Source organism: Anomaloglossus baeobatrachus, chromosome 12, assembly GCF_048569485.1.
Source record: "Anomaloglossus baeobatrachus isolate aAnoBae1 chromosome 12, aAnoBae1.hap1, whole genome shotgun sequence".
Taxonomy (NCBI): Eukaryota; Metazoa; Chordata; class Amphibia; order Anura; family Aromobatidae; genus Anomaloglossus; species Anomaloglossus baeobatrachus.
The window spans coordinates 16,313,559-16,327,338 of NC_134364.1; the positions used below are offsets into that span (position 1 = coordinate 16,313,559).

The 13,780-nt window shown below is 50.1% G+C and overlaps 1 long non-coding RNA gene across 2 annotated transcripts in view; it reads left to right on the forward strand.

Annotated features, from left to right (window-relative positions):
• LOC142257465 (uncharacterized) overlaps positions 1–10,862 on the forward strand; it is a 144,234-nt gene extending 133,372 nt beyond the window's left edge. The window contains exons 3-4 of one of the 2 annotated variants that reach the window (XR_012727633.1): positions 8,418–9,360; positions 10,599–10,862. This is a non-coding gene — a long non-coding RNA (uncharacterized LOC142257465). Of the gene's footprint in view, positions 1–3,379; positions 3,976–8,417; positions 9,361–10,598 lie in introns of those variants that run through there. The other variant, XR_012727632.1, reaches the window with a different exon arrangement.
• Positions 10,863–13,780: the final 2,918 nt, after the last annotated feature.

Below are 13,780 nucleotides of genomic sequence, written 5' to 3' on the forward strand. Positions count from 1 at the left end.
TTATTGTATAGAATATCTCGCTCACCAGTGATATAAATGGCCCCCGGTGCAAAGGTTGGACCTGAGCCCCCCCACACATGTTGGTCAGATCCCTTCCCTTCCCCCCTCCATTATGTAGTAATGTCCCCCATCCTGTTCTAATGTATCTCATCCTGTGCTCCTTCCTGGTAAATATGTCCTCCATACTGGTATATACTGTCCCCCTCCTGGACCTATCCTGATATATATGTTCCTCCTATCCTGGTATATATGTCCCACTTCTGGTCCCTCTCCTGGTATATAATGCCCCCTTTCTGGGTTTCTCCTGGTATATACTGTCCCCATCCTGGACCTATCCTAATATATATGTTCCTCCTATCCTGGTATATATGTCCCACTTCTGGTCCCCTCCTGGTATATACTGCCCCTGTTCTGGGTCTCTCCTGGTATATACTGTCCCCCTCCTGGACCTATCCTGATATATACTGCCCCCGTTCTGGGTCTCTCCTGGTATATACTGTCCCCCTCCTGGACCTATCCTGATATATATGTTCCTCCTATACTGGTATATATGTCCCACTTCTGGTCCCCTCTTGGTATATACTGCCCCCGTTCTGGGTCTCTCCTGGTATATACTGTCCCCCTCCTGGACCTATCCTGATATATATGTTTCTCCTATCCTGGTATATATGTCCCACTTATGGTCCCCCTCCTGGTATATACTGCCCCCGTTCTGGGTCTCTCCTGGTATATACTGTCCCCCTCCTGGACCTATCCTGATATATATGTTTCTCCTATCCTGGTATATATGTCCCACTTATGGTCCCTCTCCTGGTATATACTGCCCCTGTTCTGGGTCTCTCCTGGTATATACTGTCCCCCTCCTGGACCTATCCTGATATATATGTTCCTCCTATCCTGGTATATATGTCCCACTTCTGGTCCCCTCCTGGTATATACTGCCCCTGTGCTGGGTCTCTCCAGGTATATACTGTCCTCATCCTGGACCTATCCTGGTATATATGTTCCTCCCATCCTGGTATATACAGTGCCTACAAGTAGTATTCAACCCCCTGCAGATTTAGCAGGTTTGATAAGATGCAAATAAGTTAGAGCCTGCAAACTTCAAACAAGAGCAGGATTTATTACACAGAAGCATAAATCTTACAAACCAACAAGTTATGTTGCTCAGTTAAATTTTAATAAATTCTCAACATAAAAGTGTGGGTCAATTATTATTCAACCCCTAGGTTTAATATTGTGTGGAATAACCCTTGTTTGCAATTACAGCTAATAATCGTCTTTTATAAGACCTGATCAGGCCGGCACAGGTCTCTGGAGTTATCTTGGCCCACTCCTCCATGCAGATCTTCTCCAAGTTATCTAGGTTCTTTGGGTGTCTCATGTGGACTTTAATCTTGAGCTGATTCCACAAGTTTTCAATTGGGTTAAGGTCAGGAGACTGACTAGGCCACTGCAACACCTTGATTTTTTCCCTCTTGAAAAAGGCCTTGGTTTTCTTGGCTGTGTGCTTTGGGTCGTTGTCTTGTTGGAAGATGAAATGATGACCCATCTTAAGATCCTTGATGGAGGAGCGCAGGTTCTTGGCCAAAATCTCCAGGTAGGCCGTGCTATCCATCTTCCCATGGATGCGGACCAGATGGCCAGGCCCCTTGGCTGAGAAACAGCCCCAGAGCATGATGCTGCCACCACCATGCTTGACTGTAGGGATGTTATTCTTGGGGTCGTATGCAGTGCCATCCAGTTTCCAAACGTCACGTGTGTGGTTGGCACCAAAGATCTCGATCTTGGTCTCATCAGACCAGAGAACCTTGAACCAGTCTGTCTCAGAGTCCTCCAAGTGATCATGAGCAAACTGTAGACGAGCCTTGACATGACGCTTTGAAAGTAAAGGTACCTTACGGGCTCGTCTGGAACGGAGACCATTGCGGTGGAGTACGTTACTTATCGTATTGACTGAAACCAATGTCCCCACTGCCATGAGATCTTCCCGGAGCTCCTTCCTTGTTGTCCTTGGGTTAGCCTTGACTCTTCGGACAAGCCTGGCCTCGGCACAGGTGGAAACTTTCAAAGGCTGTCCAGGCCGTGGAAGGCTAACAGTAGTTCCATAAGCCTTCCACTTCCGGATGATGCTCCCAACAGTGGAGACAGGTAGGCCCAACTGCTTGGAAAGGGTTTTGTACCCCTTGCCAGCCTTGTGAGCCTCCACGATCTTGTCTCTGATGGCCTTGGAATGCTCCTTTGTCTTTCCCATGTTGACCATGTATGAGTGCTGTTCACAAGTTTGGGGAGGGTCTTAATTAGTCAGAAAAGGCTGGAAAAAGAGATAATTAATCCAAACATGTGAAGCTCATTGTTCTTTGTGCCTGAAATACTTCTTAATACTTTAGGGGAACCAAACAGAATTCTTGTGGTTTGAGGGGTTGAATAATAAATGACCCTCTGAAAAAACTTTTCACAATTTAAAAAAAAAATAAAAAAAGAAATAACATTCTTTTTTGCTGCAGTGCATTTCACACTTCCAGGCTGATCTACAGTCCAAATGTCACAATGCCAAGTTAATTCCGAATGTATAAACCTGATAAATCTGCAGGGGGTTGAATACTACTTGTAGGCACTGTATGTCCCGATTCTGGGTCCCTCCTGGTATATACTGTCCCCCTCTCGGTATATATGTCCCCCCCTCCTGGTAAATATATCTCCATTCTGTCTAATGCAAAAATCCCCCATTGTACTCAGCCTCCCTGGCTTCCACGTTGTGCGGCATCCCTTCTGTGTAGCCAGTGGACAAAAGCCAGCAGCTTTCATCAGCATCCGTGCTATAGCAATGCATGACATCACGCCGGCCGCCGGCTTCTGTTTGGCCAGCAGTGTGTATCACAGTGTAGGGACTGATGGGTCTCTGTGCTGCAATGCATTTCAGCTGGATGTGTGCCCTTGGACGCTGTCACGCTTCCCGGTCCCCGTGCCCCGCTCTCCGGTTCCCGTGGCCCGCTCCCCGCTCCCCGGCGGCGTCCCCTGCTCACCACTCCGGTCCCGGCCTCCTCTTCCCCGCCTGCGCCCTCCATGCGTCCAGCTCCCCGCTCCCGGCGCTCCTCTGCGACGTGGGACACCCAGCCGGGCACTCCTGCTTCCTCTGCACCGCTCCCTGGACTGGCTTCTGGTACACGGGCCTCGCGCATGCGCATTAGGGCGCGCGCGCGGTCATTGACCCTTTCTTAAAGGGCCAGCACCTAGAAACAGGAAATTGCATAGACAGGTACAGGGTATATTAAGATTCTCTTTCCTGGTGGGCGGGGCCTGTTCTACGTGTTTAACAAGCTAGGAGTTCAGGTCCCCGTATTGCTGTGTCCTGTATTAATCCCTGTCTGTCTCGCAGAGCCTGCCCTGCCACGCCAGCCGCTCCGGACCACGTTCGTTCCAGTACCCTGATGGTGACTTAGGCGGATGTTCCACCACCTCTGCAGCTCCGCCAGTCTCAAGTCCCTGGCTCCGTTTGGTGACCCGTCCCATCGCTCAGCAGGTTCCGGATTCCGCCTGACCCTACCACCCGGCCTCGGACCTTGAGCCTCGTCACCCGGGCTACCGTCTAGAACTCCGTGTTCTCAGCAACATCTACCTTCCAGCTCCCCTACGGACTGTCTTGCTACCAATAGTGCTTCGGCTGCCGTGCATCAAGACCCTCTGGCGGGGTGATTGGCCTGGCTGCCTCCCCAAGGGAACCCGGTGTACGGTCCAGTGTTTCCACCACCCAGACGTAACAGCTAGAACAGGCCATGGATCCCGCCGAAGCACTAGCGGCCCAGATGGGCAACTTGCAGCAGGAACTCGTACGACAGCGCGAGACCCAGTCCCGCATGCTGGCCTTCATGTCCTCGGTGGATACCCGCCTGAACACGCTACAAGCAACTGCCACGTCCTTGGCATCTCAGGCTTCTACAGCACAGTCCACGGCCGCAGTTCCCGTGGCAGCCTCCTCGGATACTTCCAAACTTCGTTTGGCCTCACCACACCGGTACGCCGGTGATCCCAAGACCTGCAGGGGATTCATAAATCAGTGCTCCCTCCATTTCAAGCTGCTGCCACACCTTTTTGCCTCTGACCAAGCCAAGGTCGCATTCGTGATGTCCCATCTAGAGGGAGAAGCACTGGCCTGGATGAACCCTTTATGGGAAAAGGAAGATTCGATAACCACCAACATCCAGGAATTCCTGCAGGCTTTTCGTAGTACCTTTGACGAGCCCGGACGCGCCTCCGCGTCCGCCTCATCGCTCCTCAGGCTACGTCAGGGGACTCTGACGGTGGGCCAATATGCTATCCGCTTCCGCACCTTGGCCTCGGAATTAGGGTGGAACAATGAGGCCCTAACCGCCGCCTTCTGGGAGGGACTCTCGGGTCGTATTAAGGATGAGCTGGCTGGTCGTGACGTGCCTTCCACTCTGGATGACCTGATCGCCCTAGCGACTCGAGTGGATCTTCGCTTTCAGGAACGTTACAAAGAGGTGTCCCGCGAGAGGCGTCCGATAAAGCACTCCTCTCCACCACTGAAGTCCATCGCTCCCCAGTCGGCGTCACCTGGCGCGTCTACCTACGAGCCCATGCAGATTGACCGCCTGAGGCAGTCTGAGCAACGCAGAGCAGAACGACTAGCAAAGGGTCTCTGCTTTTACTGCGGTGATGGTACACACCTGCTACGCTCTTGTCCCGAGAAGCCGGGAAACTCCAAAGCCTAGGCCTGGTAGGAGAGGCAACCCTAGGTGCTGGGACTCTCTCAGACTCAGTTACGTGGACTGTTCAAGTGACTACAGAAGAGACCCGGTTCACGACAGAGGCATATCTCGATTCCGGAGCAGCAGGCAACTTCATTTAGCAGGCCACGGTGGATAAGTACCAGGTGCCTGTTCTCCCACTAGAGAAACCGCTGGTGATCGCCTCTGTAGATGGGAGACCCCTCTCTGACACCGTCTCGTTGATCACCAAACCTGTGGAATTACGGATCGGTGCCCTGCACACCGAAAACATCACCTTCTACGTCCTCCCAAGTATGTCTCATCAGATCCTGCTGGGACTCCCATGGTTACGGGCACACGAACTGTCGGTCAGCTGGAGTACAGGTGAAATTACCCAATGGGGCTCCTCGTGTCACGAGAGATGCCTGAAATCCATACAGCCCATCCGACGACCTCCGGTTCCAGAGTCTCTACCAGGACTGCCTTCTGCCTACTGGTCCTTCACGGACGTGTTTGATAAAAAGGAGTCAGAGGTACTACCGCCTCATCGTCCCTACGACTGTGCCATCGACCTACTGCCGGGAACTACGCCTCCTAGAGGAAGGATATACCCCTTGTCCCCTGCTGAAACACGGGCCATGTCTGCCTATATCACCGAGAGCCTGGCAAAGGGGTTCATTCAGAGATCCTCGTCCCCTGCCGGAGCAGGTTTTTTCTTCGTCAAGAAGAAGGAAGGTGATCTGCGCCCTTGCATTGACTACCGGGGATTAAACCAGATCACCGTAAAAAACAAATACCCTCTGCCACTCATCCCCGAAGTATTCGATCGGCTCCGAGGAGCTCGTGTATTCACCAAGTTGGACCTCCGTGGGGCCTATAACCTGGTTCGCATTCGCTCTGGAGATGAATGGAAGACCGCATTCAACACTCGGGATGGGCACTACGAGTATTGTGTCATGCCCTTTGGTCTGTGTAATGCTCCGGCAGTCTTCCAAGAACCGGTGAACGACGTGTTCAGAGATCTCCTCTATGTCTGTGTCGTGGTATATCTGGATGGCATCCTGGTCTTCTCTCCGGACCTACAGACCCACAGAGAGAACGTGCAGCTAGTACTCCAAAGACTTAGAGAGAACCGTGTGTACGCCAAGTACGAGAAGTGCGTCTTTGACAAGTCGTCCCTTCCCTTCCTGGGTTATGTAATCTCGGACACTGGCCTGCAGATGGACCCAGAGAAAGTGTCTTCCATCCTCAACTGGCCTCCTCCTTCCGGACTAAAGGCTATCCAACGCTTCCTTGGCTTTGCAAACTATTATCGTCAATTCATCCCGCATTTCTCTGCCTTGACTGCGCCTCTCTCTGCCTTGACTAAGAAGGGAGCTAATCCTAAGGGCTGGCCACCGGCGGCCGATACCGCGTTCTGCTCCTTGAAACAGGCGTTTGCCTCTTCCCCGGTTCTCCATCGCCCTGAATTGAACTGACAGTTCACCTTAGAGGTGGATGCCTCCTCCTCAGGGGCCGGGGCAGTGTTGATGCAGAAATCCTCCTCCGGGAAGATGGTCACTTGCGGATTCTTCTCCAAGAGCTTCTCGGCACCCGAACGCAACTAAACCATCGGTGATCGGGAACTACTGGCCATCAAGCTGGCCTTGGAGGAATGGCGCTACCTCCTGGAGGGAGCAGTATACCCTGTGATCATCTACACGGATCACAAGAATCTGGAGTACCTGCGGTCAGCCCAAAGACTGAACCCGCGACAAGCCCGCTGGTCCTTGTTTTTTGCTCGATTTGATTTCCAACTCCATTTTCGGCCCGCGGATAAGAACGTGCGGGCAGACGCCTTGTCTAGGTCCTTCGCGCCCGTAGAGCTGGAGGAGGAGACGTTCCAGCCCATCATCAGCCCCAGTAAAGTCATTCCGGTGGCTCCTATCGCTCTGACTCAGATACCCCCTGGGAAAACCTATGTCTCAGATACTGACAGACAGAGAGTCCTGCAATGGGGCCATGCCTCGAAGATCGCCGGCCATGCTGGTCAGAAGAAGACTTGGAGTACGATTGTCCATCACTATTGGTGGCCGTCCCTCCGTAAAGACATCGCCACCTTCGTCTCAGCCTGTCCATCCTGTGCCCGGAACAAGACACCCAAGCACCTGCCATATGGACGTCTTTTGCCTTTGCCCATTCTTTCCGTTCTGTGGCAACATATTGCAATGGACTTCATTACGGACTTACCCTTGTCCTCCGGACACACGGTCATATGGGTTGTGGTGGACCGTTTCTCAAAGATGGCTCACTTCGTTCCCATGGCCGGGCTGCCCTCTGCCCAGGAGCTAGCTGACTCCTTCATACAACACATATTCCGATTGCATGGCTTTCCCGCACACATTGTGTCCGACAGAGGAACTCAGTTTACCTCGCGCTTCTGGAGGGCTCTCTGCAAACATCTGGGAGTATCCTTGGACTTTTCTTCGGCCTACCACCCTCAGTCGAATGGCCAAGTGGAACGGGTCAATCAGATCCTGACCTCCTTCCTGCGCCACTACGTCAACATCCATCATGACGATTGGTCCACACTCCTACCTTGGGCTGAATTCTCCCACAACCAACACATCAGCGAGTCCACCTCCAGCTCTCCATTCCAGGTCGTTTACGGACTTCAGCCTTCTGTCCCGTTGCCAGTATCCTCGGCTTCCGATGTCCCCGCGGCAGATGCTCTAGTCCAGGACTTCTCAGCCATATGGAACTCTGTCAAGACTTCCCTAGAACGTGCTTCTTTGCGGATGAAGAGACATGCGGACAAGAGGCGCCTGGATCCCCCGTATTTCTCCCCAGGTGATCTGGTCTGGCTTGCATCCAAATATGTCCGATTGAAGTTACCATCATACAAGTTGGGTCCTCGTTACATCGGGCCGTTTAAAGTCATCAGCAAGATTAATGCAGTCTCCTACAAGCTGTAGCTCCCGGCCACGATGCGGATACCCAATTCCTTCCATGTCTCCTTGCTCAAGCCTGTCGTCTTTGGTCCCTTCTCCGCTGATGCCGGTACTGCTCCGCCTCCTATTGCTGACGATGACATCTATGCGGTAAGGGATATCGTGGCCATGAAGACCGTGCGAGGTCGGCAATACTTCCTGGTGGACTGGGCGGGTTATGGTCCCGAGGATAGGTCCTGGGAGCCCCGGGAGAATGTTGGCACTCCTCTGATTCGTGCCTTCCTGTCCCGGTTGCAGGGAGGGGGGCGTGGGGGAGGGGGTACTGTCACGCTTCCCGGTCCCCGTGCCCCGCTCTCCGGTGCCCGTGGCCCGCTCCCCGCTCCCCGGCGGCGTCCCCTGCTCACCACTCCGGTCCCGGCCTCCTCTTCCCCGCCTGCGCCCTCCATGCGTCCAGCTCCCCGCTCCCGGCGCTCCTCTGTGACGTGGGACACCCTGCTGGGCACTCCTGCTTCCTCTGCACCGCTCCCTGGACTGGCTTCTGGTACACGGGCCTCGCGCATGTGCATTAGGGCGCGCGCGCGGTCATTGACCCTTTCTTAAAGGGCCAGCACCTAGAAACAGGAAATTGCATAGACAGGTACAGGGTATATTAAGATTCTCTTTCCTGGTGGGCGGGGCCTGTTCTACGTGTTTAACAAGCTAGGAGTTCAGGTCCCCGTATTGCTGTGTCCTGTATTAATCCCTGTCTGTCTCGCAGAGCCTGCCCTGCCACGCCAGCCGCTCCGGACCACGTCCGTTCCAGTACCCTGACGGTGACTTAGGCGGCTTTTCCACCACCTCTGCAGCTCCGCCAGTCTCAAGTCCCTGGCTCCATTTGGTGACCTGTCCCATCGCTCAGCAGGTTCCGGATTCCACCTGACCCTACCACCCGGCCTCGGACCCTGAGCCTCGTCACCCGGGCTACCGTCTAGAACTCCGTGTTCTCAGCAACATCTACCTTCCAGCTCCCCTACGGACTGTCTTGCTACCAATAGTGCTTCGGCTGCCGTGCATCAAGACCCTCTGGCGGGGTGACCGGCCTGGCTGCCTCCCCAAGGGAACCCGGTGTACGGTCCAGTGTTTCCACCACCCGGACGTAACAGACGCACATCCCCATGCACCTCCGAGCCCGGTTGCTTTTGCGATCCCTTTCACGGCGATTATTCCACCCCTATCGCTCACATAGCATCCATGGAAAATCTGATGTACTAACAGTTACATGCAATATTCTAAAAAGAATATTAATCTCAATATTGACCCTAGAGGAAAGATAAAACTGATTCCCGGAATAACACGGCACAAACAGACTATAAGGAGGACAGCACTAAGGGTCTCGCCAGCTTTTAAAGGGTCGTGATAGAATCTTAGAAAGAACATCCTGCAATAGATCTTCTCAAATAAAGCCATAAAAATTTAAAACACAAAAAAAGCGTGAAATATTGCCCATATGTTCGTATTGATTCAATTTAATCGCCAGCTTTATGAGTTTGGAGAGTGGTAGATTGGAAGTAGAGAGTGTAGAATTAAAGGATATAAACCTGGTTTATTGAGCGCAGAACGTTAACCTCGAGCCACCTTCAGGCTGCGGATCTGAAGACGCCTCCGACTGATGTCTAAGAACAATCGCAGGACTCCGCCATCAATTAGCTCTCTACAACCAGGTAGGATCCTCTTTATTTCAAAGTGACGACCACATGTCAGAGCTCGCTCCCCAAATTTACTGCTTATTATGTGAGTTCAGACAGCTGCGATATAAAACTTTCCAAAACTTTGGATGTGGTTGCCTTTGATACTATTTTAATTCTTTTTTCCATCAGCCGCCGGGGACATATATGGAAACAATGGGGTCCCATAGAAATAGCCATAATTAGTGCCCCCTACGTCCCTCTCCCCCCAGGGAGAGGGACGTAGTATGCATGAACATAGTGATTATGCTCCAATTAAAGTCCTAGTGTTCTCCCCCACTAATGCACTTATTCATGGCCCCTTTATAATAGGATTCCAACCAAAAAGTCCCCCCCAAACAGTATGGTATCCCCACAGTTACTTTGCACACACAATTTGCCCTCTCCCCACAAACTGATGCTCTCACAGTGCCTAACGCCCACGATGATGCCTCCACAGTGACCCTCAACCCATTATAATGCCTCCTTTAGCATTATTCCCCCAAAGTGTCCCCCATACTATTTATTTCCCCACAGTGACCCTCAAAACATTATAATGCCTCCTTTAGTATTATTCCCCCAAAGTGCCCCCATACAATTTATGTCCCCACTTGGACCCTCCATATACTATACTGCCCCAACAGCATTATTCCCCTGAAGTGCCTCCCATGCAATTTATGTCCCCTCAATACATTATAACTCCTATAGCATGATAATTGCACAGGTGCGCCTTAGGCTGGCCACAGTAAAAGACCTTTTTCTCACAGATATTGTTCCCAAATTTGTCTAAGTTAGAGTGAATGAGCACTTCTCCTTTGCTGAGATGCTGATTATACAGCATGATTATTGCACAGGTGTGCCTTAGACTGACCTGCATGATTATTGCACAGCTTTTTTTGCTTCCCAGATGTTTGCAGCCAATTAATTCTTTTTTCAACCAGTGAAAACATTTTTGCACAAATGTACTTTATTCCTCCTTCCCTGGAAATGTTTGCACAAATTATGTAATATGTTAGCGTAATATGTGATATTTTGCTGTTAAATAAAATGCAAAAAAAAGGTAAAAGACAAAAATTAAGAGCATTTTAAATTTTGATCAAAGTGTGTAAACCATTTGCACCATTTTGAAGAATTTGGTGCAAAAAAGAAAAAAAATATGAGACAGAAAGAAAAGAGACTTGAAAATAAGAAAATGATGAATAGAGGCCGATGTGATATTTCTTTCATCTTTCTAGGTCAATTCTGCAAAAGGGATCACGGATCAATGGATTTCCGCCCGGCCATTGCATGTCGCCTCCGTGCAGCCGTGTCACCGATGTGCTGCAATAAAAGCTCCTGTTACACATTTCTCATATGTCTTAGATAAAATGACACTAAACAAAGCGTAAAGTGACCAGATTTCATTAGAAAATGGTTACAATGAATTTTAGGACTCACCAAATCCACTTTGAGATTAGCATCTGTTTGGAGGAGCCGGCACAGATTGAACGCGGGAGCAGAGCTTTTTTTTGGCAGCTGCGGCGCATTTTAAAAACGACTTATTTATGTTCATGAAGATCAGTAAAATGGATCAATGAATACGATGGGTTTTGATGAATTACTGTTGCCAAAAAGTGTTAGAATTTAATTAATATATTTTGAGCAACGTCTGAACGATCATGTCAGGATTCACAATGGGAATGACATTTCCTTGCCATTTTCTGGATGTGACTGCGTCGAGGATTATCCAGTACATCGTCTCCTTGTAGAAAATACATTAAAAATAGAAAAAAAAAACAGTAATCCTTTCTTAAGGAGATGTCATGATGACTATGGAATAGCATAAAACCAAGGCTCCTAGGCTGACCCTCATGCTAAGGGGCAATATGCTATCTCTAATCTCAGGGATACTCCTGATGGTGGAGAGGTCTGAGTCTCCTTCCTGGCCCTGCTCCTGACCAGTCCTCACCTGATTTCTCTCTCCCCCAAGGTCTGATGGGACAGGAGTGAAGTGAAACCCACAGAAATAGACAGGGAAAACCAAAACTCTGTCGCTCAACACTCACAGAAGTATAAGACAATAAGGGATTGGGAGGAAAACAAGAGCAGGAAGGAAGAAACAAGACAACAGGGATAAACTCCAAAACTGTTCCAAGCATACAGCAACAATTTCACCAAGTCACAGACCAACACTGAATAAACTATAGCTGGTATAGGTGGAAGATTGCATCTAGCATAAATAGGAGAGGAGCAAATGGGATTGACTTTCCCACAACATGTGATCAAAGGAGACTCACAAGCAGACTAGCAGTGAGTTTTTTAGCCTGCTTATGAATCAGCACACAGCATTTCAACACCAGAGTCTGCCTGTGTTGATCCCACACACCAGAGAAACCAATGGGCAGAGTGTCAGAATCTGCAATGTGAACAGAGACTGCCACCGCCATGACAGTTGGCAAAGTTTGTGCAAAACTCTGTCATTATTATTGAGATCTCTTAAAGAAGATCTCTAAAGTTTGTATGTTATACCCTATCCATATGATAGAGGGATATCTTCCATTTTATTGGACACCAACCACTTGGACCTCAATCAATCCACTGAATCAAGACTCTAAAGAGCCCCGTGTAAAAGGAGAGGTGGTCAATCAAGTGTATTTTGGCTCTAATCATTCTTAATAGGACTGCCAGAAATAGTTGAGAGTGTCATGCTGTACAAAGGGCTGGTAAGACGTAGTACAGCGTATTCCCCACTAGGTGGCAGCAGAGTAGTGAAGGAGAGTCAAGGTAACACTGAAACAGAAAAAAGGCTGAAGTACAGCAGAGTAACTTCAGCAGGCAGTTCACAGGGGAACCACCAGGGGGCAATAGAGTAGTCAAACAGTCAGGGTCTAGCCGGGAAAGTCAAGTCACAGCAAAGGGAGGTTCAAAATCAGGTCAGAAAACAGAACCGAAGTCAGATGTTGGGACATCAGGTATGCAGAGGGGAATACGAAGGGCACAGGGAAGAGAACACAAAACCGTAAGGTGAGGAGACACAAACACGGAAAGGTGGATGAACCAGGATGGGAAACCAACTGACAGGAGCAGGATGTCAGGGACTGGGACAGATGGACGAACGGGGGAGGGTACAAGTCAGGGCACAGTAACAAGGAGTCAGATCAAACAGGAAATCTCACCAGAGCCAGTCACAGGCTGCAGAGCAAAACTATAACCAGCGCAGGAACGCCGGTGCAGTGCCCAGATATAATGTCTCCTGACACCGGAACGAGGCCGATGGGAGTTAACCCCTGACATGACCAGGCCGGGTCTGGGAAACTCTGGAGCGGGGAATACCAGTCCTGGATCATGACAGAGAGCTGGTTTTTGGCGTTCCCATAAGTGGAGGTGCAAATGAGTGAACTCCATTCACAAGGAGCACTTCAGAATTGGTGAGGGAACTAATGCTTGGACCCTCAACCAGCGGGAAGTTGTTCCCTATCCAATGGATATGAGATAAAGTCTCAACTTAAGAACACCCCTTAAAGGTACTCATAGTGGTCAGCCGATAATGTCCCCCAGCTGCCTGGACATTGGACTTTCCATACTTCCCAAAGTGTCTTTGTGTTTTCAATGGGGAGAGGGGAGAGAGTTGCTACCTTTACCATCTAGTGGCAGCTTCTCTGCTGTGAATAAAAGAATCTAGTGTTCAGACTCGAACTACTCGATTCTCAACTTCAGCAACATCATTGGTCCAGGAAGTGTCAGGAGACCCCTACGGACAGCAAATGGTCATTTAGTCCTACATTAGACTATCGTGAATGGAGACCTAAAAGGGTTTTATTTAGGATAGGTTATCAACATCAGACTGGTCTGATACCTGACACCCCTGCCAATCAGATGTTTTCAGATGTTTAACATCACAGCTCCATACACCACCTAGTGGCCATTCTCAGGGACTGCATCTCAGGTCCTATTAAAATGAACGTGATCTTGGCTCAGGTCCTGGAAAATGTCACCACACTGTGAACAGAGCTGTGCTGTTCTGCTCCATTCGCTGTTTACATACTATCACTGGAGCTGCAGACAGCTGATCGGTGGAGGTTCGGGTTGTTGAACCCTGACCAATCAGGTATGGATTACTTATACAAAGAGGAGCTGGTCAATACTGAGAGCCTGGAAAGCTGACTGCAAGATATGGCCAATAGGTCAAGGTTGATTGCTTGAAAGAAGAGGCAGCATCACAGGAAAGCCTTGTGCCGCTCGGTCTTACGGTTCCTCTCTGCTTTGCCCAGAAGTTGCAGGTTTGGCCTCTAGAGAAGGCCAAGCTGAAATGTAAAAATACAAAACTATTCCTGGCACTGCTTCCATGTTACTCTAGATTTCAGCCAACCCAACCATCCGATCCCGTAATGTCTGCCTTTGTGAATCTCTTTTCATCCTTTTTCTTCTATCCTGCAAC